This window comes from Schistocerca gregaria, chromosome 1, assembly GCF_023897955.1.
Source record: "Schistocerca gregaria isolate iqSchGreg1 chromosome 1, iqSchGreg1.2, whole genome shotgun sequence".
NCBI lineage: Eukaryota > Metazoa > Arthropoda > Insecta > Orthoptera > Acrididae > Schistocerca > Schistocerca gregaria.
In genome coordinates, this window is record NC_064920.1 from 504,935,647 (window position 1) to 504,962,982 (window position 27,336).

A 27,336-nucleotide genomic window follows, 5' to 3' on the forward strand; every position below is an offset into this window, starting at 1 on the left:
AGACTGAAGCGCCTAGAACCGCTCGGCCACCCCGGCCGGTTCCAGCAAATTGAGGTGTTAGTTGCATTGATGTACTAGGTACACATCTAAAAGTGTGGCACAAACATCGAATCTTCCCAAAGGCTTGTAACTCATTTCTGACAAAAGCAGGGGTGCTTCTTTCAACAAAAGTGCTTGTGCAGGAACTCGTTTACCAGTCAAGGTAGTCAATGTTGGGAGATGTGCACTGAAATTACAACATGTGCATACTGGGGGAAATTCTGCAAGTCTGATTCTTTGTGGAATATTGAAATTTGTTCGACTGTTGTTAAACTTTCAAATATTTCTGGCAATCTTCGAACATAGATATATTCGAATTCACATTGACTCTGATTTTGTGAAAGATACTCTGTAATATTTTGGACGAAGTTCAGACTTTGAAAATGTTATGTGAAGTTGGAATTCGGCGGGAAATTGAACAGCCCACATGTTGATCAGTAACAATTTAAACTACATACAACTCATGCTGCTGCATTATGAAGACTACACGACCCTTCAGCCCACGCATCTACATGTCACAGCAAAATTGTAACATTCTGACCCCATGTTAGAGTGAAATGTAGATAATTACCTCATGTTACAGCAAAATATGTAACGAAATACTGTATCACAGCAAAACTGTAACAAAATTGTCCATGTTACAGGGAAAATAGTAACAAATTGCTCATTACATCACTATATTACAGCGAAATTTGCTGAACTCATGCGAGCGCTGGAGCTCTTCAAGAGCTTTTGGGCAGACTACAGACCCACACAACAGGTCAGTACAAATTCTGCCTCACCCATACACCAATCACGCTGATATGAGGCTTTTAATAGACGCAACGTCATACCTTTCACAAGTGTTTGCTGCCGTTACCAGTGATGCCTTAGCTCCTGCAAGGTTTTTCTTTGATCACCAGCGATGTCAAAGTTGTGGGTTCTGTTTATAACTCACAAACATTCCATAGATGGCACAGTCTGAATGCTTATTGGGTTGCACTTGCTCTAATCAGGCCTCTCATGATATTACCATGGAAGTAGGTCAGTTGTGCTAAGTATAGAATCCAAGACATAGTTGCAAAGGCCGGCCGTTGTGGCCGAACGGTTCTATGCGCTTCACTCAGGAACAGCGCTGCTGCTACGATCGCAGGTTCGAATCCTGCCTCGGGCATGGGTGTGTGCAATGTCCTTAGGTTAGTTAGGTTTCAGTAGTTCTAAGTCTAGAGGACTGATGACATTCAGATGTTAAGCCCATAGTGCTCAGAGCCATTTGAACAATTGTAAAGATGGAACCACACCTATATGATAGCAGAGTGCAATATGGCGATCCATATGACATCATCAGTGATGTTGGAATACAAGATGGCGATCCTAGAGGCTGTCCTAGAGATAAGGGCACAGCCTGCAGTGTTAGCACTCCAAAATAGTTGTTCCAGTTTCTGTGATGCTGCAATCACTTACTCCCACCATTCATCCACTGCATATAGGCTTCAAGCTCTCATGTGGACTTGACACTCAAGCTATGTGCACCATAGTGAAATTTCGATCATGAAGCATCATCCGAGATTCACAACCCTCTAGCTGAATACAAAAAAAAGTCACATCAGTCAAATGTAAGTATTAACCCCTCTCAGGGTTTATTATTATTATTATTATTATTATTATTATTATTATTATTATTATTTGTTGTGTGTTAGCATGCTTTTCATTTATTATTCCTCCCTCAGTGTAACGGCAAGTGTCTGGTAGATTTAAGCAACAGCAGAAATCAAGTCAGCCTACAGGAAGATTCCTTGATACAGAGCCAGATATGTTGAAGCAGGACACAGCATTATTTCCAGACCTTGTGTTTCCCCTATATCCAAAGTCTGCAGCAATCGTCAAACCACTAGCATTGCTTAATGCACTTCATACATTGGAGCAGAAATCAAATCAGCATGCAGAATTCTTCCCAGACTTTTAACTTCCATCATCATCTACATCTGCACCACTCATTGAGCTGCTAGCATTGCATAGTGCGTGGATGAAGTTAGTGTTATTCTCAGCAGCATGCAAGCTGAAAGAGAGTGACAGTAAACAAGATGTTACAGGCTTGTCATCACAATGAAAGTTCAATGATCTGGTAATTTTTGAAAATCCATGATTTATTGACATTAAAGTAGAGCTATAAAACTGTGAATAGCATCAGTTATGTCAGAAGTCCAGCAAATAATTGCAATATTTAACTTTCACATGCTAACCATTCCAACGAGTTTTCATACATCGTGTGGGGAATACTACTCAATAACAATGAAAATATATCCAACAAGAGATTACCAAACAGTACAAAAAGACTATGAACAGTATCAATTATGAAACTTCCTGGCAGATTAAAACTGTGTGCCTGACCGAGACTCGAACTCGGGACCTTTGCCTTTCGCGGCCAAGTGCTCTACCATCTGAGCTACCGAAGCACGACTCACGCCCGGTCATCACAGCTTTACTTCTGCCAGTATTTCGTCTCCTACCTTCCAAACTTTACAGAAGCTCTCCTGCGAACCTTGCAGAACTAGCACTCCTCGAAGAAAGGATATTGCGGAGACATGGCTTAGTCACAGCCTGGGGGATGTTTCCATTCTAGTATCAATTATGTCAAAAGTAAACACAAATAACTGCAATCTTCAACTCTCAAAAGTTTCCCTGGGTTGTCATACAGCATTTGTAGAGAACTACTCAACAACAGTGAAAATAGCAAGAATGCCACACAATGCACGCAGTTTCAGGAATCTATTTTCGTAAACTTGATGTGTGTCATTCCATCCATCCTCTGCACTGTAGACGAAGGTCTCAGATAGCACCTTTATGTGCATGGATTTTATGGAAATGTCTGTTGTGCCCTTCAATTGAGTACCCACCAGAACGCTTCAGAAGAAAGCTTCGCTACAACTGTGTGGACTGTGCACCATCATTGAGGACCATTTACTTTTGGCTTAATGAATGTAAACGTGGTGAGACAAGCACCAAAGACAGATTGCGCTGTGACTGTCCAATTGAGATCACCAGAAAAGAAGTCATTGACAAAATCCATGATATGGTAATTCAATACCGCTAAATAAAAATTCGTGGTATTGCTGAGACTGTAGGCATCCCAACCGAGCGAGCGCGTTACATCCTGCGTAGAGAATTGGCTATGAAGAAGCTGTGTGCGAGGAAGCAGCTGTGATTGCTCACTGTCGACCAAAAGCGCATCTGGCACAACGTAACTACACACCGTCTGGCGATGTTTAACGACAATCTGCAAGACTCTTTGCGCTGATATGTGACTGTTGGTGAAACCTGGATTCTTCATTACACACCGGAGTCAAAATGGCAGTCAAAACAATGACAAGGGCTGGTGAGAGTGCACTAAAGAACTCGAAGACCACTTTGTCAGCTAGTAAGGTGACGTCCACTTCTTTTTTCGGATTCTCAAGGAATAATCCTCATAGAAGGTGGTGCTGGTGGTTAGTGTTTAACGTCCCGTCGACAACGAGGTCATTAGAGACGGCCTCATAGAAGGCAGAACCCTAAATGGACCCTATTATTTGATTGTTGGATCGTTTAAAACTTGCCTCCGCTGAAAAAAGACTAAGATTGTCACACAAAAAAGTGCAGGATAATGCATCATCCCACAAATCAGCTACTTAAACTAACTTGCGCTAAGGACAAAACACACACACACACACACACACACACACACACACACACACACAGGGGAGCCATTCGAGCCGTAGCAAGTCGCCACAGACTGCGCAGCCTCTAACTTGAAACCTAGGCTTGCAGGAAAGAAATTTTCGCCAAATGAGAAAGTGATAGTTACAGTCAACAAGTATTTAGTCAAATTTGGCAGAACCTGTTTTTGTGGTGGGATGAAAAAGCTGGAAGAGCGCTGGAACAAGTTTATGTCTGTCAAAGAAAAACTGTCGAGGAGTGGGGTGAGTTGTTAATGTAACAAACATATTTTTTAAATTTTTTATTTTTTTACCAGACTTGTGAGACCACCCTCATATGATTACTGAAGTCCAGAGCATGAAGATCTCATCTTGGAACCTGAACCATACTAGGGGTAGGGAGTTTGGGGGGCTAGGAAGGTTTGCTCTAGATGGCCCATTAACAGGTTGACATAGGAGGGTGTCGCATGGGTGCCCATCACTATGCTATGGATTTATTTGTATACCTTCCCCCCACTCGGTGGCACAACATTCAGCTGAGCGCAACAGCTGTTTCAGTAGCTGCTTCACAACTTGGGCCATCTGGATCCTTCGCTCCACCACCAACTTCTGTGCACCACCAACTTCTGTGAATTAAGCAGATGGAAGTTATCCTTCCAACACATCCTTCACTCTCGCATCCTGGCTTCAATCTCTGGTAAGCCACTGTCTTCACACACTCCACCCAACTGTTTCCCCTTCGTGTGTCCTCTCAACCCCTCCAAGTTCATGTCCCGATGTATCCTTCAGCATGCGCCACCCCCTCCCCTCCCCCACTGCATCTGACAACTGTGGGTTACATGCTCAGGCCATGTACTTGCCACCCCTTCCTTCTGCATTCCTATCCAGAAAACCTCCGAGACGCTAGTCACCCACGCCCGATCCCTCTCCCAGCTTCCTGCTTCTCTCCCCTTCTGTCTACCCCACCCACATAATCGTTCTCACGACCTAGTCCACCAAAATGCAGCACTGACACTATTCGTCCATTTGGCACCATGTAAGGACATAGACATGTGTATGCACATGTATTTATGTGTGTGTGTGTGTGTGTGTGTGTGTGTGTGTGTGAGAGAGAGAGAGAGAGAGAGAGAGAGAGAGAGAGAGAGAGAGAGAGAGAGAGTGAGTGAGTGTCTGTGTGTGTGTGTGTGGGGGGGGGGGGGGGGGGGGGCTCCGGGTGTATTTCACTTTACCTCGAGAAAGAATAACTCTGAAAGGAAACAAGTTTTTGGTTTCTATCGACAACTCAATTCTTCTGCTTTTCAGTTAGTGGTCTCCTTCAATTCAAAAGTATTTACATATATGTCTGCCGTGTAAGATCGTCTAAAAAAAAAAACACCTTACCGTAGAATAGAACTCCTGCAGCCTGTCAAAGGATTATGGTAATGGAACCCTTCACAGTTGAAGAAAGAGATTTTTCATGCTCATTGTTCACAGTGAAAGTGCATTCAGTCAAAAAATCTTAAATAGCTCACAACTGCTGCCAACAAATTTCCATTATATCAAAAGTTACATACACAACGTCAAACAAATCAGTGTTAGTTAAAGAAAAATACTAACACATATCTTGAGTGATGAGTATTTTGATCGACCTGGAAACTGACTAGCTGTACCTGTAATAGATGGTTAACTGTGCTGAAGCAAAGATCGAGAAGACTGCTAAAATATTAGAGTAAAGTTGTGATACCAGATTCTTTTGTCTGGAAAGGTGAATGAATAGTCTGATTGATTTTTGTGGAAACCTAGACTCGGTAAAGCTACGAGGCAACGGGAAAAATTATGAATGTCACATTTTTGTCGAAAATAAGTTAGAAGTTGCAATGCATAGTTGAAGACGTGGAGAATGCACATTTAGAATAAAAATTGTGCTATTAGCAGATTCTCACATAATGTTCTCAACAACAGTAGAAGACTGAACTCACAGTAACGTTTTCCATTAGAGGTCACTCTTTTATGGAGTGTGACCATAATATTGCCTTCATTAACAAAAAGACACCTGCCGAAATTCCTGACCGTTGGCTGAGCCACTTTTCTACAGCTAGAGTGAGACCATCTCCTTTTGACATTATGGAATAGATAAGCGCTTCTCAGATCTTGGACCAGGCTTTTTATGTCCTCTGTACAAGAAGAAGTGTCATTTTGCCATTCAGCCAGCGAAGGAACTTTTGTTGCAACAAGAGTGGGACCTCTTGCTCAATTCTGAAGGTCTTACGATAGTGCATGGGAGAGTTCATCAATGCAGCAACCACTCCGTGGCCCATGGCCCCATGAAGTTGGGGATACAGCTAGTGAGCTAAATTCCGAAGAATTCTTCTTTCCGGATTATTTGTGCAAAGGTAAGATGGTTACTTCCATTTCACGCTCTTAAAATAAAACAAAATATATGGCATTGTGGTTAATATTAATCTTTCACCACAAGAAATCTATCAGATCTCATCTCACTCTAACTTGAGAAGTTTAGGGACCTCCAACACGTGATGCAACAACGGATTTCTATGTGAAACTTCCATTTTATGAGACAAAAAAGCAAAGCTCAAATGTTCAAAGTATCAGTCCAGAAGTGAGAATTAAAGACATCCCTGTAAATGTATTATTTCAGTGTAACATTTCTGACATTCATTATTGTTTCCAATAGTAGTGTGTACTAATATGCAAAACAGTCTTTCCGCTTGCTCACCATTCGCAAAGGGACTTTTCATGTCTGATATGGCAAGGAGCTATACCTGTTCCTCTCTTCTCTATAGTTGTGCCCAAGACGGCGGTCCCACGGCTCCCCGTGGCTCGCTTCACCGTGCCTCAGTACAAGTCCTCTTCTCGTATTCACAGGACTCCTCATTTCCAAAGCTTGGCTAAAAAGCAAACTATTATACCCAGTACCATATTATATTACAGAACGTTAAGAAGAAGAATCAGCTCATACAATCACTGTGATCTCATGACTGCCGTTAAATTAATTCAACTACCACCTCCCCCCACAGTTACGTAATTAAAGGTAAATAAATGAAAAGAGACGGGCCGAACAGCTTGCCACCTTTCATTACATCATGCTTGCACAAGAATTTTGCGCAGGTGGTATTCATCTTACGAAAGATAGTGGGGCATCAGAAGCTAAGTTTTACAAAGAGCTTTACCTGGTATGGTCTACAAATTAACCTAGCAAAGCACCATAGTCACTGGCTGATCAAAGGGTAAAACACACGGTATCTTCGGCAAGAAGAACAAATAAAGATAAAAGCAACTACATTCATCCAAGGCCGGCCGCGGTGGTCTAGCGGTTCTAGGCGCTCAGGTCGGAACCGCGGGACTGCTACGGTCGCAGGTTCGAATCCTGCCTCCGGCATGGATGTGTGTGATGTCCTTAGGTTAGTTAGGTTTTAGTTGTTCTAAGTTCTAGGGGACTGATGACCACAGATGTTAAGTCCCATAGTGCTCAGAGCCATTTGAACCATTTGAACATTCATCCAAAGGTAAACCGTCTTACACATTTGCCCTTACGGTTGAAAGCAATTACGTGATCATCAATAATTCCACGATGTGCATATCAAATGCCCTGCTGGTCGAACATTCTGTAGTTTACCACGGGTAGAGTTGGTATCATGTTACGAAATTGTTCGATACTCTGCCCTTATCAACTTGCACTTGCCTGATTAGTCTTTCAAGCGAAGTGACAAAACATAACCTGACTGACGGTTCTGTCGTACTAGTTATGTGCTATTCTGATGTCTGTTCTGTACCAATGATTATAACTGACGTACTTGTTTTGCAGTAAACACAAATCTTGCTAGAACTTAATAATGTTTTTCCTTAGAATATCGCCAAGTAAGTATATGCTAAACAAGAATTTAAGCAGTCATAAGGAAGACAAAATCTAAAAGATGAAGTAAGTAGATCTGTGATAGAGAACTCAATTGTAAATTATGTCCGAATCCTAAACGATTTTACGTAAATTCAGTTGGTGCTTTTATTTGGTAAAAAAGTTACATAAAAGTGCGTATAATCGGATCGAGTTTCTTATGTCTATCGTTATAAGACTGATAATTCCTGATCTGTTGGTCTTATTACTATCTGTCGCATGTGTTAATATCGTTTAAATGCGTCAGATGTGGTCAAAACCTTTGTACTGAACTACGAAAGCCACTGTTTCTCTTCATCGGCCACTGTGCACGAAATTGGACACTGCACCTGTCGTCTGCGTGCTTGCGGCGTGCGACCTTGGCTGTGAAACAGATCGCAACTGTAGCCTTCGCAAAAGTTATCGTCAAACAAAAAACCTTGCCCTGTCACCCAAGGAATATCCGCATTGGTGTTACTTGGGCAATTAATGATATTATTATCACTTTCTTGCTAATCTGAACTGTGTGTGCCTTAACTGAACTGTTATTTAACAAGAGAAGTAACTGACTACGAACTGCGTCACTACTGGTGCGTGAGGGTGCTCGATCGTACACTTCATCAACTATTGCAAAAACACTGCCATAATCGTACCACTGCGTGCCTCCGGCATCGTTTTGATACCGCGATTACTTCCTCCAGATGGAGAGCTTCTCGTTGCAGGAACAGGAAAAAGACCTTATCAAATCCTCTGAAATAAATATTATATCTAGGTTCTTACGGTCGCCAAGCTCTGAAGGAGTTAATTTAATTTTTTATTGATTCTGAAATTTTATGTGCATTAATAATCAGTTCTGTGAATCGTGCTTTGTACTTAAAAATGCAAGATTGTAGCAGGCAGTAATGATTTTACTCCCATGTTCGGGCAGCCATCTTAAAAACTTTTATGTAATTAATTACTGAAAATTATTGCTAGATTTGTGAACTTTCTTTCAGCAAAATTTAAGTTAGCAAATGGAAAAGCAGAGGTGACGAATGCATAATGCGTAGTTTTTAACGAGATTCATAATTAATATCATATTTTGAAGTGCCGATTCTGAAAATGTTAATACAACGCTAAAGATCATAAATTTCGCAGAATTTATTATTTGTACCAAGGAACGAGGGTGGAACACTGATGGAATGTTCAGTTTAAAGCCTATTCACTCTGATAACGATCTAGAGTATCCACACTTTCAATATGATGACTGTTACTCCACACATAAACCTCTGCAAAACAAAATGAAAGCCTTGCCTTATCGTAGTTGCATCGCTGGAAGTGTGGTTGATGATGATATTATTATTTGATAAGTTACTGCAAGCCTTCAACATGGTGCTTCCCAGAGCGATTGTTCCAGCTGCAGCCATGGTTCACAAAATTTCACAGCGTTGTAAGTCCTGAAATTCTTGCATCCGTCACTTGAGAATTTCAGAGAAGACTTAGTGGCGTGAAAGTGTAAACTTTTGTAATATTCTGATGAACTGTGTATCACCAAAACAGTTTTACATCTGTGACCATCAACAAAACCACATCTACCAGATCATGATAAGTAGCTATTTAAAACTGGAAGATTAATGAACGGTTTGAAGGTAGTATGTGGTCGGTGAAAACATGGCGTGTGTAGTTGTAAAGCTAACAAAAAGGTATAAGCCAAGAAGCTTGTAACGATATAACTAGCACACAAAATTTCTTAATCTTAAGATGAGCCAACATACATAATTATTGTTGCACAATGAACAATATGTAGTACCTGTATCAATTAGAAGTCTACTGAAAGAACAATACGCACAATACTGAATATGAACCTGATCCAAGACTGCAGTTGCAAACATTGTCACATGAGAACTGTGGGATGTTCAATGTGTCATACAAGAAGGGGCGTTCACTGCGTCAGACGAGAAGTGGAATTTTCACAATCACCAAACGTTCTGGAGACAGGTGTGGATCGGCGTTGAGGGCATATAAGCAGTCGTGGTTCATTGGGTGGGAGTGACATGGCAGGCAGGCTCATCTCGGGCTGGATACAGGCAGATCTTCAATAACAGGGAAGCAATGGGACTGTCAATGGAGTGGCAAAAAGTACTCAATTGGGGACATGACTCAGACATCGTGTCTTCTCAGTATTGGTGTCGGGTAGATAGTGCTTCTGCACGCAGAGACTGGTTGCAGTTTCTCCCAGACGTCGACAAATTACTGATGGATGTTTTCTGTGTTTGTTAACCCGACGGTACAATGCCAGTGAGGTGTTAATGTCTTCGTTGAGAGGTGAAGAGGTTTCGGTTGTGGAGTACATGTATCAATACGTGGTTGCTATCCATGAGTTTAGAGTGAAGTGTATATGTTTATCAAGCCTTTTTCTATGGAGGATAGAATGTGGGTGTTCTTCATAGCAGAAAGAACGTGAAAATCGAGTAATAGCCAAGTAGCACAGTACTGTGTATTGGTAAAGACTATCTGTGCTCTAAATCTGTCACAGGGATAGAACGTGCAATAATTCATCATACATTACGTAGACTAGTGTTTCAACTGCCTTAGAAAAAAATGTTCATTTCCTGCCGTCCATAAAGCGAACATCACAAGAAGTCTTCTTGCTCTTAGCTTTTGAGTTTGTAAACATCCACACTTGCGGCGTCCCATGTTATATCACTACCATGTTTTGATGCAGAGCACCCTTCTGTTCTTCTTCTCCTACTCTCACCCGTGGGACTAGCCCACCAGGCAGCTCAGTGTCCCACTGTTCCTCCTTCCATCAGTCACTCCGCAGTAAAAGAAAGTGATCCACTTCAACCTGTAGCCACTTGGCTAGCAGCTGTGGTAATACCCGCTGCCGCTACATGGGCCCATCTTTGCACTCATGCTGACCAAGTCTCCATCTAGGCCCCATTTGATGCTCGTGATTCTGCACAGTTTTGTTAAACAGACTAATAACAAAACAATCCTAATAGCCTGGTTTTTCATAATAATTAATAACTTCATGTTTATTTTACGCTATTTAGTGACCAAGTATCCCTGTCGTAATTTACATACATTTACTCATTGTTATGCTCCATTTCCGATCATGTAAATTGAGTAAAGTATCAGTTTAACTCCATTGTATAATGCTAGTATCTCTCTAACAAATAAAACATGTATTTGGCCATTTTCAATTATCCATTGCAAAAATTACTACACCTCTCAACTAAGGACAAACATAACAACTGTTAAAATACCAATACTACATATCATGAAACAGTGTGCAGTTTCTCCATGCAACAGTCAACCTGCTACGAAGTACGAGGGTAGTCCCAAAAATAAGGTCTCCTATTTTTTATAGTACATAGACCTGTTTGTTTCTACAGAGGTTTACATCAGTTTACAGCTTGAACATTTAGCTATTTTTCGACCTAGTCACCATTTCCGTCGACGCATTTTTGTAGACGCTGTGGCAGGTTTTGTACGCCCATGTCATATCAGCTCCCCGCCATGCTGTTCAGAAAGTTATGAACCTCTTCTTTCACTTCGTCGTCGGAGCTGGATCACTTTCCGGCCAAATGTTCTTTTAATCTAGTGAACAGGTGATAGTCATTGGGTGCCAAGTCAGGACTATAGGGTGGGTAGGTGATTATCTTCCACTGAAACTGTTGCAGGAGAGCAACGGTTTGCCGAGCGATGTGTGAGAGAGCGTTGTCATGGAGAATGTGTACGCCCTTGCTCGACAATGTTTCCGTTAAAATTCTGTGAGCGGTGCTTCGGGAAACCTCAGGAACCAACGCGCAGAGATCATCCAGGGTGATCCGCTGAACTTTACGCATGCTTTGCTCAACTTTCAACACTGTCTCCTCTGAAATTGGCGGTATCCCGCTCCTTTGTTCGTCGTGAATTTCGGTCCGACCAGCTGCAAACTCTCTACATCACTTACGAGTATTTTTGACATCCATGCACGACACATCATACAATTCCGTCAATTGACGATGGATTTCAATCGGCGCAGTGCCCTTTGCGTTCAAAAAGCGAATAACTGCGCGCAATTCTCACTTGGCGGTAGCACCCAACGGGAGCTGCATTCTCAATGGCTGCCAAGCCAAGACAGCGCCTCATCGCGGCGTGCGCATGTTTACACACAGTGCGTGAAGCACTCTTCATAACAGTGTGACCAACTGCCACACAAAGTTCTGTACTTATAAAAAAAAAAGGAGATTATACTTTCGGGATTACCCTCTACATTGCTGCTTTCCCCACTTCCATTCAACAGAACACTATTAGGACATTCATTTCCCTATGATACCCCAGTTTCATCAGTGCATTTAGCCAACACTGATGCGGATCAGTGCTCTCATATCTCCTTCATGATTGTAACTTACACTTCATTTAATAAAAACATCAGCATTCTCAGAGATAGCTTCATTCTTCTTCCACCCAATTACTCCTAATCCAAGACATTGTACCACTTCTTACACCTACCATCATCTTACATAGGTGATCGATGCTACATACATTAAATTGTTCACTTCCTCTCATTACATATTGCATTTCTGTCTTGATAACATTTTTCTTTACATAAACTGCTCGTCCTTTGTCAGTATCTCATCTCTTACTCCAAGAACGATGTAATGTAGTTAATATGGTGTACTCCAACCGTTTTCTTGATGTAATGGCTTCTAGATTGACTCCGGTTGCCTGAGCGATTCTTCTTATCATCAATGGACGGTTATATACAGAAAATAATTTTTAACGTAGCCCTTTTTTGCATATTCGACAATCTGAAAAGTTTTGCTAGTATTTTTTGACCCACAACAAACTCTTGCAGCCCCACATTCTTGTTAGTACATTCCTTTCGCTTGCGTCCTGCATCTTGTTTTCTGTGAAGCACCTGATTGACAGATTATTTGTCCTGTTGTCTATTTGGTGGAACATTTACTACTTCTGTCAGTTTATCCGATGAATGATGGTTCTTTAAGACAGTCAAGAGGAACAATAACGTGATACTGTGTGGAATCTCGTTAACGGCATCTTGAAAATTCTTCAGAAATACATCCCACGTGGTATATTGTTTGCTGCAGTATATTCTGTGCAAGTTTTCAAGATCTTCCGTAACCCATTCTGTGGGATTTGAACTTTTGTGGTATCCAGAATGAGATTTTCACTATGCAGCGGAGTGTGCGCCGATATGAAACTTCCTGGCAGATTAAAACTGTGTGCCCGACCGAGACTCGAACTCGGGACCTTTGCCTTTCGCGGGCAAGTGCTCTACCATCTGAGCTACCGAAGCACGACTCACGCCCGGTCATCACAGCTTTACTTCTGCCAGTATCTCGTCTCCTACCTTCCAAACTTTACAGAAGCTCTCCTGCGAACCTTGCAGAACTAGCACTCCTGAAAGAAAGGATATAGCGGAGACATGGCTTAGCCACAGCCTGGGGGATGTTTCCAGAGTGAGATTTTCACTCTGCAGCGGAGTGTGCATAAAAATAGGCTTGATCCCACTTGTCTTTAGTGTTGCTTTCCATCATACCGGCCTGAATTGGGGACCTTTATCTCAAATGGTTTTGCCTCTGTGACAGAGTTACGTGAGGAAATCCCTACATAACGCCTGAGATACAGTCAACATCATTACTTTCCATAAAGTTGTGTGTGTCACAGATTTGTATGAGAGTTCTACCACCACCCACACACAGCAGAATTTACCTTGTGTTCTCAGAGGTGGTCCCCTTAAATCGGTTGCGCCATGTTGTCTAAACTCCTTGAGCAAAATTGTATAGTGTTGCCTGCGTTGCTCTAGTCGATGGTTTTTACCTTCTGCAATGCATTGCATGTGGAGAGAATCTCTCTAATCCGTCTCTCCATTTTTAAATAATAACTTAATATTCCTAATGTGAGGAAGCACTTCTTTAGTTGAAAACGGATGTAGCCGAGGTGGTTATATCAAATGTCTTTATTTCCTCAGGTATCGAAAAAAAGCATAGGGAGAGATATCTAGTTATCTTGCAATGTTTCACGACTTCATGGGGTAGGGGGAAATCTGTCAATAATGCAGACTGTCCTAGTACCAGCAGAGCTGCATTGCCTATATTTGCTTCATGGTTTTGCTGAAATATGTATTTGTTATTGACATTAGAGGAATAAATGAATAGAGAGGCTAGATCCATCCCCAAACAATCATGAATAGTTTTCCTTGCCTGTCCCCCTACTAGAAAAATAGTTTTTACACCAGTGCACTGAGGATTTGATTTCCCTCTCAGAAACTTCTACATGTCATATATTGTAAGTAAACAAATTTTAGCATTGGTCTCGATTGTTTTGACTCAGACGGTGCACAGTACATTTCTGTCAGTATTGCGTCGCAATGAGCTACTCGTTCGCTGCAACCGAGGTAATCGAATTTAATCAAACTTTTGCTGTGTAACGATATAGTGTATGGTTGCAAACGGTCGATCGTTAATACGCCATGACAAACGCAAAGGGCAATGATAAAGTGTAAATTTTCACCTTCAAAAAAGTAGAGTAATGAATTCCTACATTTCTGCAGATATATGTCTGTAATCTTGATACTCATCGATATTGCCCGCCATAATACTAAAGCACGCCGCTAGAGGAGCGAAAAGAAAATGACGCTACGCATTGATCAAGTAACGTGGGGCAGAATCCACTTTTTGGATTAAAAGGTGGACTATACTGCACCTGTCATGGAGAATTAACTGAAGTGAACTGCAGCGTATTATGACTCGGTTGATAGGTGATGCAGACGCTTCCAGTGCTGTCAAACAAGATTGAATGACGAAGAACAAGCGGCAGACCATCTCTTTGAGAAAAACCAGAAATCACGGGCACCCATACCCGGGGCAAGCGTTTTTCTTCCAAGAAAAATGATTTAAAGTCGGTATGATGCATGTTTTTAACAGTGTCGTAAATGTAATTTTTTTATGGCTCCTTACAAGTCACCGTTCGTCTTCCAAAATATTAAATATATTCCGTACCATCCAGTTCTACCCTCCCATCCCTCCCGTGCCCAACAAACAATCGTATGGGTGCCCTAGACAGGAATCGCAAGAGAAGGGCAGACTCTAGTGCTCCAATTCTGGCGTATCAAACTCCAGGCGACAGTGGAAAACGCAAAAATCAGTAATGAACCAGATAATGTTGCATATCATTTTACAACCGCCCGCTCTTTGGATCCTGCTGACATTCAAAGATTCCGCCGAATCGAGGCAATAGTGGAAATGTTGAAGCTACCCCAGACCAATCGAGATGACTTCCTTAGCCGACTAGTCACCATGGACGAGTGATGGGTGCCTCGCTATAACCCCACGAAAAAGGAGTATAGCAAACATGTGGATTCATCTTTAGTCAAGGTGATGGTGAGTGTTTTTGTGTCTGTCATGGCTAACATATAATGCTCACAAGGAGAAAACCGTCACAAGAGCCGACTATTGAAATTGCCTATTGCGGATACAAGAGGCTCTGAAGGCGAATTGTGTCGGAAAGTTGTCGAAAGGTCTGTCTTATCTGCACGACAACGCCCCAGCTGCTTCTGCGTAGGACAGTCACACAACCTGCTTTTTTTGGGCTCGCCTCCTGGCCTACTTTCCGTATTTCCTTAACATGGCAGCCAGCAACTTTTTCATCTGTTCTGTGTGTGGCATGCATTTCCAAAGTCACACTGAGGTGGTTTTCGAAGTGGTACATTCCCTGAACAGCCAAAATTCGAATTTCAACAACCTGGATCACCACCAAGTCGTCCATCATAGGAAAAATGTGTTCGTATAAGAATCAGTCCCCTTTCGTTTGTATCGAACATAGTACTTACCGGAATTTGCGACGGTGCTGCTCTTTATACTGTGCGAAATCTGTGTTTCGTTTCTGAAACACTTACAACTGTCTAGCATGCCCTAACAACACTCACTGAAAATGATGGAAGCAGAGTTAGCCTGCACCCTCTCACCGATGACGAAGTCATTAGACGCAGAACATAAAGCCGAACTGGATGTAGTTATGTCTGCAAACCGTCAGTGGGTTTTCGAAGGAACTATTCTAATATTCGCTATAAGTGATTTATAGAAACCACAGGAATAAAATCTAATAAGGGCTGCCTCATAGGGGATCGAGTACTCGCAAATATATATATCATTTGCATTACGTTCTGTGTCACCTCGCTAGGGATGGGGAAATCCTTCCAGTTAAAACCGATACCGGTATTTTAGTTATGATTAACTGGTATTCTTCGGTATCTGTTTAGTTTCGGTCGTAACAGATATTTTCCATTTTTTACTAATAACTGGGTGGAAAAGCCTGCATGTAATTTGCAATATCAGCAGTGGTTATTTTTTGGTTTAAAAAAGAACTTTTTTAAAGAATGAGTAGTGTTTATTAATAAAATTTCCATTTTTTTGCAATACTGAGTAATTGTAGAAAGTGGAAAAAGCGATCAGTTCTATTTTAATAACGATGCCGACAGTTCGAAACATACAACAAACATTTGAAATTAGTATTGATTGGAGATGGAAAATCCGCTCCTGAGTTGATTCGAACAGTCAGATCCTTCTAAGGGGTGGGTGATTCATAAAAAATGAATGGTAGCTCGTCTGATTTCAAAAAGACATCTCTGGTGGCTGTAATGAGCAGAATGAAAATTCTCCAGCGGGATCCTCCAGTGGTGCCATCCTTAAGAAAACGTTTCCCGAGCTACAAAAAATGTGTTGTAGACCATGTGCACATGCGGATTTGCGTACCTTGTTACTGTGTGAAATTATTGTCATCCATAAAAACAACATAAAATAAATCTCCGCTTATTTTTCAATTTATTGGCCGTCAGGCCGTACCTATTCAGTTATCTCAATAATAATGCCAATTATGACAGTATGAAAGTAAGCACAACATAACACCCAATCTTGGAGGGAAAAGAAAATTCGACTCAGCTGAGAATTGAACCCAGATCCTTTCCCTTCTCAATCTACTGAACTGACGGCCCAAGCTACCGAAATAACATATTCACTATTTACAGCAGAACATTAACGGAGAAAAACTTGCAGCACTGTGTCCCTGCACTTCATTTGAAAAGAAAACCCCAGATTTCATAAGCTCATGGAGCGTTTACATACTTTTGAGCGAGTTGTTACTTAGCATTACACTCTGAATGCGTTGTCCATGGCCAACAAACAGCACGCCACTTCCAGTAGCTCGGCGCTCCCACCACTCTCACCAATCGGACCACAAGCTGTCCACTAGATCACTGCTCCCCACCATTCTCAGGGATCGGAACACTAGCTCACTTGTCCCCACTGCTGTTACGGATCATACTGCAAGGTAGCTCGCTGCTCTGCGCCATACTCATGGATGAGATTGCGGAGCAGATCAGATGGCGACTTGAGGCGTCACTTTGTTCTCTGCGCTCTTTGCACAGTGATACAACGGCAACTTGCCTTCCTGTCTGAACACCTCTCCGTCTGAGTTCAGCTTTTTATAAAAGTAATGGTATGTGTAACACGTAATTATTTCAATGTATATGATAGTCCATGCACACAAGTTGTCTCAGGAAGAATGATCAATATTCAGGGATATGACAGGAACGATCATTTGAAACAAAACATAAAATATGGGCATATGCACTATTCCAAAGTGTTTCTGAGATGTAACATATTTAAAGTTACTCCTGTAGATTTTATTTTTATTTTATTTATTTATTTATTTTTAACTCGAAATCTAGCCTGTAACGAAACTGTATTGCAATGCAAGATTAAAGTACATTAAATTTTGTGTAAAAAAAACCTATTCATTCTTTCTCTAGGACTTACAGTTTGCGCAAAGAGAGTGAGAAAATAATAAAAAAATCTTTTGTACAGCGCATGTGCTGAGATGTGTTGTTAACTCAATTTGAGGTAGTTTCCCGAATTGACAGTGTTTTCGACTTTGTCTACTGTACTATGGTACATTGTAAACAATGACAATGTATTGAATAATAAAGAAAATAAATAACAATTTACATTAAATACGTTGTGTCACGGAAACCATTCAGAATAGAGCAAATGTCCACATGAAGTTATATGCTTCAAATGATCGTTCCTGTCATCACTGAATATTGATCATTTGTCGTGAGAAAACCTGTATGTTATGTTTAATTTTTTAATTATTCGTTTAACCTGGACAGATTAATACCTTCAGGGCCCCTCTTACATCAGACCAGAGTTTTATATGCAGTCGCAAAACTCGTTACAATCACAGTTACTTAAAAGAAAAATAATATTTTTAGTATGATATCTCTTCTTCCTCTCTGCATGAATTAGGCATTTGGTTGTTACGCCCTCGTGGTTGAAACTGTTTATTTTTCTTGGTCTTCATATTATATCTTCTGTCCAATGGGTAATAATATCATTAAAAATATTCCAGCTACTCTTCTTAGCAATCACATCTCTAGTGCTTGTATTCTGATGGGGACAAGTATTTCTGCTGTGTTGTCCAGGCGAGAGCTTCAAGAGCTAGGGATCAGTTGTTAATGTCAGCAGTAGTGGGTCAACAATAAGCTTGATTTTTTGTACTATGCCAATCTGAAGGATTTTTTGACGGCGTTGTCACCTCAAGACAGAAATTTTCGCGACTACCGCTATTTACCTCTGTGAAATAATCAGCAAGTCTATGTTTTGTTTGCGGTTCAGTGATGGTAGTCGCTAAATTCAATTACTGGTCTAGTTCTTTGGATGGGATAAAGTGATCAGCTGCAGCTTCTACTTTGATATTCTTCAGATTACACAAGCTTTTCCAAAAGCATCTGGTCTTTATGTTTTAGATTAATGTATTGGCTTTCCTTAGTTACTATTTCTCTCAGCTTGATTGACTCTGCTTTTTGTTTGTAATAAATTTTATTTTCAATGATAAGAGGTTGTCTGTAAATCCGATGTGCAGTGTCTCCGAGATTCATAAACTGTTTTAGCTCTTCTTTTCACCAAGGTGCAGGTTCTCTCTTCGGGTTTCCAGTATTTGGGGGAGCGTACTTATTGCGTAATCGAGTTAGCTCGGTAGTAAGTCCAGAAAGCTTGTCTTTCAAATCCAGGAATGGAATGGAATTCGTCCCCCCAAATTATCTCTTGCATCTCCAATACAAGTTCAAGTACACTGACACACTTAAATTCTCTGTATGTTGTCATTTACGGTTTGTTCCTTGGATAATTAGATAGTACGTCATGAATATGATGAAGTGAGCTGATTCCAGATACGAATTTCTTTGCTTGTGGATTTCGTGGCAAATATTTGTATCAAAGTGTGACTATAGGCTGCATTAAGTGTAGGTGCAAGCTGAAGTTCTGTAACATTTGAAGAAGAAACTGTACGCGTGAATTTCAAAGGGAATGGGCAAAATATGCAGGTGTTACTAGCATTATTTCTGTGCTCCTAAGTCGAATCGAATTTTGGAAGGTCGGTTTTGAAACGGGCTATGCCTCCTACTTTCGGAGTTTTGTAGACGACGCAGATAGGCAAATTTTGTTAAGCGATTTGATATTTACGAACGGTTATCCAATTTGTTTGTCTTCATTACCGTTTGATGTGTATAGCACGGTCAGCAATAAGTCAAATCGTTTGTATGCCGCTACTTCAGCTCCTCATCTGTTACTTCTGTTGTATTTTAGGGCACTGGAGTCTATGTTTACGGAAATGGGGAACATGCTTGGCTTGAGCCAGGTGTTCACGTACGTTAGCAGAAAGACATGGATATCGATATTCTGAAACGTAGCTTTGCAGTTCATTTGCACTGCTTTCAAAAATGCTTCAAATGGCTCTAAGGACTATAAGTGCCTTAGAACTTAGAAGTACTTGAACTTAACCAACCTAGGGACACCACACGCATGCCCGAGGCAGGATTCGAACCTGCGACCGTAGCGGTCGCGCGGTTCCAGACTGAAGCGCCTAGAACCGCTCGGTGACACCGGCCGGCTGCACTGCTTTCTTCCAGCCGTTATCCACATCATCATCCTGCAATCACTTGTTCGCACTGTGAGTTAATGAGCATTTAAATATTTGTCCGAAAGAGTCAGCCTACAGGAATTGTGAAACGAACCCTGTCGTCCAGGACCGCGTGCCACAAAGGGCGGAGATTCACCACGAGATGGGGAAACTCACAGGCCTGGGCGCTGTAGTGTGTGTGACAGACGAAAACCTACGTCATAGACAAACCCAGTAGAAACCGTTTGTGGCCGAGGAGACATAGCGGACCTAAGATCGGCTATAAAGGGAAACATTTATGGAAACTATTTAATTCTTTAGTAATGCAGGGAATGAAGGCACAGTAATTTTAATCGACCATCCTTCATAAATTTTCGTGGTGATGGCAATAAAACTTGAATATAAATCATATCTGTAACAGTTTAGGATGTACTTTAAAGTCAAATTAACACGTTTTGTAACAAAGACATGAATGCTAAAGTCTGAACGCTTTGGTCGACTTCAGCGATCGATATTTTATATAGAAGAGCATCATTAAAATAACAAACGGTCTAAATATCAACTCTGCGACTTTATTTGTTTAAAAGATATAGTAAATTTAAATTAACAGTACTTTCAGTTAAGCATCAGATCATCATTTCCTCCACACAAAACACATTGAACGATGACAGCATGACACCTTATTGAATCAGTACGTAACATAATATTTCTTGTAAAGTTTCCTGCATAATAGTTACTTTTGTTTTTTATTTATTTATCAGAAGGCATATAGGTGCAAGGCTACTGGCCGTGACATTCAAATTTAAGCACGAAATTGTTTTGGTTTTGTGTAAGAGAATTTAACAATGGACATTATTGTTATTTTTATTTAGAAAGTGAAAGTGGTCAAGATTTGATTATTTAAATATGTTAAAATGTAAGATAGTGTAGAATAAGCTGTGGCCAATCAGATGGACGGCGTCAGGAAAGGGGACTGCCATACGCAGTTGAGCGAGCGGGAAGCGCGTCCGGGGACGGGCAGTCAGTGGTGGTGCGGACGCGGAAGCAGGCACCTCGCCTGGAGACACCGAAGGGTGCAGTTCGGAGTGAGACGCGAAAGCCGGCAGTCGGTCTTTAGGCAGCTGGCAAGTGAAACGACACAGAAAACTTCTTGTTGTGCGGTATCGCGGGACTTTGAGCCGTGAGCAGCCGCGCGCCTGGCGTGAACTGTAACTTTTCGCGTAGATAACTTGTGTTTCGCTATGAAATTGTGAGTGATCGAACTGTGTCAGCGCTCGAGTGTAACAGTAACTCTAAATACAACCACTTTCGCTGTTAGTTTTCTTTCTGAATAAACATTATTATAACCAAATCGCAACTGTATGGCCTACATCATTTGTGGGTCGTTAATTTAGATCTCGATTATTATTTTTATTGTTATTGTATGTTATGTTAACTTTGTATTTCGTAAACTTGCCACCAGCCAGACAATTCAACCAAAGGGTCACAAGGTCTACTTTTAGGCGTGTAATGCGACACATACGGTTCAACCCCTAGACGAGTTTGAGCCAAGATATTTCGACGAAGAGGAACCGCATGTGAGCCCGAACATCTTTGGGATATTAGCTCGCAACACGCTATATAACCCAACTTCGGATATCACGTTATTCAAAATTTTCAACTCTCAGCAGTGAGTCCTCGCATATTGTCAGCCTTGTCTTCGCGAGTTCCTTAATCACTGTGACTTTCTCAGTTTTTTTCGCATATGATACAAACTTCACGATTGTGGGTGTAGGTTTCGCACATTATCACGTCCTACGCCCTCCTCTGTAACTTCTGAATATAGTATGTGCTGCATGTATATTTGTTTCCACTTTAAGCTTCTACAGTTTAAAATGTCTGTGTTAACAGTAAATATTTTTATTTTTCCAGTGTACTTTCCAATGTTGCATAACAATATTTAAACAAATTGCCTTGGGCTAAAAGAATTACGAGGGATATACTGTACCATTATAACAAAATGAGAAAAAAAGACAATGCCGCTAGTGCCAGAAGATAATTTCCTTGGTTTCGGCTCACCATCAAACCTAAGGTACATATAAAATGGAAGCATAAGGGACATATAAAATGGAAGCATCCTCCAGAACCTCTGGAACGATGTGGGTCAGGAAGCCGATCAAGATCGCAATCAATCGATGCAGAAACTCGAGAAATCAGTTCACGTGAACCGTCCTCACTGACGTCTGCTTACACCTAGGGTGAAGGTATCCTGTCAGAATGGCAAATCGGGCCTTAAGCTGTATTCAGTCCATCAATGTCGTCAGGTTCTGGACTAAGTTCTAATTTATTCCCTTTTTTGATGCCCTCACTCCCAACAACTTTTAATTTACAGCAGCCACTAAGTAAATAGATAAATACTATAAAGTCGCACACACTAGGTAGAAGTGTGGGATTAGATGTACAACCTATAAAAATGATTTGCAAAGAATACCATCCTTTCTCTGTAGTTGAAGACACAGAATTTAAGAAAAATTATATATGCTTTGCCCAAATTTTAATTGGTTCAGATGGCTCTGAGCACTATGAGACTTAACATCTGTAGTCATCAGTCCCCTAGAACTTAGAACTAATTAAACCTAACTAACCTAAGGACATCACACACATCCACGCCCGAGGCAGGATTCGAACCTGCGACAAATTTTAATTCCCCAAGTCGAACAACGCTATCACACTCTCTAATTCCTAGTTTGTATCATGAGTACTTCGATAAAATAAAAAATGATTTGGCCACGGCTAAGGCAGTCTGCCTTACATCTGATGCCTGGACGAGCGTAAACAGCATTAGTTTCTACAGTCTTGACAGAAGACAGACGCACAGCAGAAACCATCTCAAACTGGGTATAGTCTGCTACTGCTAAATACAATAATTATTTTAAAATCACCTACATAATAACAGACAATGCGTCAATTATGAAATTGACTTCCATGCTTCTCAAACTTCAACACATCCCATGCTTTGCACGTTCATTCAGCCTCCCTGTGCAACACGCAATTCAGAAGTCCATACCGAAAACCATTGATGAGGTCAAAAGACCCGTTAGGAGAGACCCTTTGCTTTGAGCAAACTTGCTGAAATGCAAGAAAATTTTTAAAAAAATGATCGATTGAAACTGAAACAAGGTGTCCCTGCCGGCCGCGGTGGTCTCGCGGTTCTAGGCGCGCAGTCCAGAACCGTGCGACTGCTGCGGTCGCAGGTTCGAATCCTGCCTCGGGCATGGATGTGTGTGATGTCCTTAGGTTAGTTAGGTTTAAGTAGTTCTAAGTTCTAGGGGACTGATGACCACAGCAGTTGAGTCCCATAGTACTCAGAGCCATTTGAACCAAGGTGTCCCAAACAAGTGGAACTCTACTCATGAATTGTTGCAAAGATTTACTTTATGTAAAGATCCCATAATATCTTACATCGCTATTTTCGGCGGAAATTCAATCACATTATACTTAAAAGATACAGACTTGGAGATAATGCAACAGGCTTTACAGATTTTTAAAGTTTTCGGTGAGGTAATCAAAGAGGTAACCTCAGAGAAAACAGTCTCATATTCAAAAATGAAAATCTTGCCAAGACTAATGCAATGGCAACTGAAATCTTTTAAAGACGAAAATAAAGATTGTCCTCAAGAAGTGGAGTCATTGGTTTGTAATTTCCTGAAAGGGTTATCAGAGTGGTTTGGGGTTATCTCCAGGAACGAATTGATTGGTCAGGCAAAATTACTGGACCTCCGATTCAAACGGCAAGGATTTTCAGCTGACTAAACATTTCAGAATTGCTATATGAAGGCTATTGCAAAAATGAAAGCGTTGGTTGTTCAACAAGAAAACCATACCTCATTTCCCAACCATTTACCACCGTAATACCTGAGACTTAAACCTGGGAGGAGTTTTGTGAAACTATTGTTGTCTTCAAGTAAGTTACGATGTGGAAAGTGCAGCAATTGTCGACTGGGACAAATATTTAGCGGAGGGATATTTGCCTTGAAACAACAGCCCCTTGAACTGGTGGGAAACAAGAAAACTGCTGTGGCCAACGCTGTATCAGTTGGTTCTAAAAGTGTTATGCATCACAGCAACATCATTGCTCAGTGAACGAATATTTTCAAAAGCAGGACAAATGTCCAATGAGAAGAGAAACAGACTCACATCGACTAAAATAGGTCAGATTTTATTTATAAAAGACAATTTTGATTAATTTTTCCTTTTGGGGTACACATGTAATAATACTGACTGTAGCTTTGTTTTAATTACAGTTCTGCTATATTTTTTATATTGTATTTTTTGCAATAAAAATATCAAACTGTAACAAGAACCGGTCTTCATTCTTAAAATTTTTCCACTTGATAAAAAGTATTAAGGATTTTGTTGTAATATTTATAAAGTTTACAGTAAACTATATTTAAAACTTTTGTATGTCAAAATTAATAGGTATATAACACAAAATTATTACTTCTCTTTACATGTTCTTTCAAAATAGGACCAAACTACATAAAAATACAGGTTTAGTGACCTGAATTAAAAAGGCAATATGCCTTCCTTTTACTTATTGTGTGAATGAGTGGTGAGTAATGGAAAGGAACTACTTCATTCCAGTGAGTGGCCAGTTCTGATCTGCCGGCCGGTATGGCCGAGCGGTTCTAGGCGCTTCAGTCTGGAACCACGCGACCGCTACGGTCGCAGGTTCGAATCCTGCCTCGGGCATGGATGTGTGGGGTGTCCTTAGGTTAGTTAGGTTTAAGTACTTCTAAGTTCTAGGGGACTGATGACCTCAGATGTTAAGTCCCATAGTGCGCAGAGCCATTTGAACCAGTTCTGATCTGATCTCTGAAAAGAACAATTCTGCCCATCTCTAGTATTGGTACCGCATTGCTGAGACGTTAATGTACCTATTGTGATGCGGCGAGGCCTATTAGACAGAAAGCGTGTACGTACAGTGTGCAAGACCTGCCCGCGCCTGGTCTGTATGATAGTTTGTCGCTTGTCCTTGGACACCAATTGTATTACAGAATGGCACCATCCCTAGTTTGGAAGTATTTTACAAAGTGTGGTAGCAATGAAGTACATTGCTCCATTTGCTTTAAAAAGGGGATGAGCCACAACAAACTAAATAACCTAAGAAGAAAACATCAACGATGATCCTTACAAGAGAAGTCAAATTTAACCCATACATCTATAATTTTATTCAAGTGTACTAAATTTGGGATAATGACCGAATCCTTACTTCTATGGTTGCTTCAGACTGAAAAACTGATACGACCAATTACGCAGGAAAGTCACCAACTTGGGCCGGTTTGCTCTCGTAGTCACGGCGCTCGTCTCCTTCGGCTTCGCCATCTGGAGACAAATGAGATAGATTTCTGGCACAGCCTCAAACCCATATTGATCGAAATCTCCTACTCCTTCACCTCCATTAAATTTCCCAATCTTTGTTCGAATTATCAATCTTTTAACGTTTATTACTGAAAGTAACAGCAGTGAAAAACCCAAAATCGGTTAAATCAGATGCTGGTTATTTTGAGCGGTTTTAACGTTCAGATTAAACTGAAGCAAAAAAAACGGTAAACCGAAAACAGGGTTGTTTCAGCGATAACCGCCATCCCTGCACCTCGCTCAGTTCAGAAACTGAAGGGGAGTCGTAGTTGTTGCTGTTTTTATTAGATTCCACTTTGTTGTGCTAAGCACCCTTACTATATTATTAAACTACTCAGTCGAAAAAATTAAAAGAACAAAATAATATAAATATAAAACAGCAATACGTAACATATAAATGTACACACGACGGTATACGTACAGCAGAGACTCATAAAATTTTGCTCTTCATAAAGATTTTATACTTGACAGAAACGTCGTTTGAGGTAGACGTACACAGTATATGCCCTGAGGATGCGCTATATGCCCGAATACCGGTCTCGCAAATACTTTCCAAGTGCAGCTCATGATATACTAGAAGACATCCTTTATCAATGTTGTTGTTGTTGTTGTCTTCAGTCCTGAGACTGGTTTGATGCGGCTCTGCATGCTACTCTATCCTGCGCAAGAGTCTTCATCTCCCAGTACTTACTGCAACCTACATCCTTCTGAATCTGCTTAGTGTATTCATCTCTTGGTCTCCCTCTACAATTTTTACCCTCCACGCTGCCCTCCAGTGCTAAATTTTTTATCCCTTGATGCCTCAGAACATGTCCTATCAACAGGTCCCTTATTTTTGTCAAGTTGTACCACAAACTTCTCTTCTCCACAATTCTATTCAATACCTCAGTTATGTGATCTACCCATCTAATCTTCAGCATTCTTCTGTAGCACCACATTTCGAAAGCTTCTATTCTCTTCTTGTCCAAACTATTTATCGTCCATGTTTCACTTCCATACATGGCTACACTCCATACAAATACTTTCAGAAACGACTTCCTGATACGTAAATCTATATTCGATATTAACAAATTTCTCTTCTTCAGAAACGCTTTCCTTGCCATTGCCACTCTACATTTTATATCCTCTCTACTTCGAGCATCATCAGTTATTTTGCTCCCCAAATAGCAAGACTTCTTTACTACTTTAAGTGATTCATTTCCTAATCTAATTCCTGCAGCATTACCATACTCAATCCGATTACATTCCATTATCTTCGTTTTGCTTTTGTTGATGTTCATCTTATATCCTCCTTTCAAGACACTATCCATTCCGTTCAACTGCTCTTCCAAGTCCTTTGCTGTCTCTGACAGAATTACAATGTCATCGGCAAACCTCAAAGTTTTTATTTCTTCTCCATGGATTTTAATACCTACTCCGAATTTTTCTTTTGTTTCCTTTACTGCTTGCTCAATATACAGATTGAATAACATGGGGGAGAGGCTACAACCCTGTCTCGCTCCCTTCCCAACCACTTTCTCAATAAGAGATACAATTAAAATAATAACGAATACGTGAGTACGCCAATTTGCGCTATGGAAATGACAGATGTATCGAAGTTGTAACTGCCGGGTAGTTTCGACCTACTTCGAAACTCATTCTTTCTCAAAGCTTAAGAATTATTACACAGTGATAGTGTATGCTGAACTACGAACCATAGTTTTTGCGTTTGTTGCTATGACAGAACATGAGTATTATTCGACAAGACGTGCAGAAACAGAGCTTACAGCAGTTCCAGCCGCCATAGTTAGGAACTTACACAGCACCCTCCCAAGCGAAGGTCAATATGTACTGAACGCCCGCGCGATCTAGACTGACGATAAGTAATTCATCGAGAACCCATGCTGGGTAAATCTTTCACCCCGGACGTGTGCGATGTCCAAATGGAGCTGTTCTGTCGTTAATTATCTTCAACATCAGTTGCTTTTGCTTTTCATGCTGCACTTGGCTGTGGAGATGACTGTGCAGTTCTTCAGTACGTTCGTAGCTATCTTTTTACAGACGAGAGCAACAGAAGAGAAAAGCCGATTCGAATTTGTAACTCAATCTGTCGGAAAGTACTTAGATGATTCTAAACTTAAAGATCCCGCATGTTGGATAAATGCTTATTTGAGTCTGAGAATATTTTCAGTACATATTGAAGTGATGTGAAACGTATCCGTTTTCGAGCTGTTGACATAATAATTTTTTTAGATACTGCTCATTTACAGCTGAGTACACATACAAATAAAAAACTTTGTATTAAGCTGTCAGGAAGTATATTCTTTTACACTACACGTAGAGGAAATCATATTTTAATCTAGCGTCACACTTACTAGCGTTATTATTGTTATTATTATAATTATTATCATTTATTATTGTCAAAAATGTGGG

General features: G+C 40.8%; 1 pseudogene; it reads left to right on the forward strand.

The window, feature by feature from the left end:
* Positions 1-742: 742 nt before the first annotated feature.
* LOC126355332 (uncharacterized) overlaps positions 743-27,336 on the forward strand; it is a 46,432-nt pseudogene continuing 19,838 nt past the window's right edge.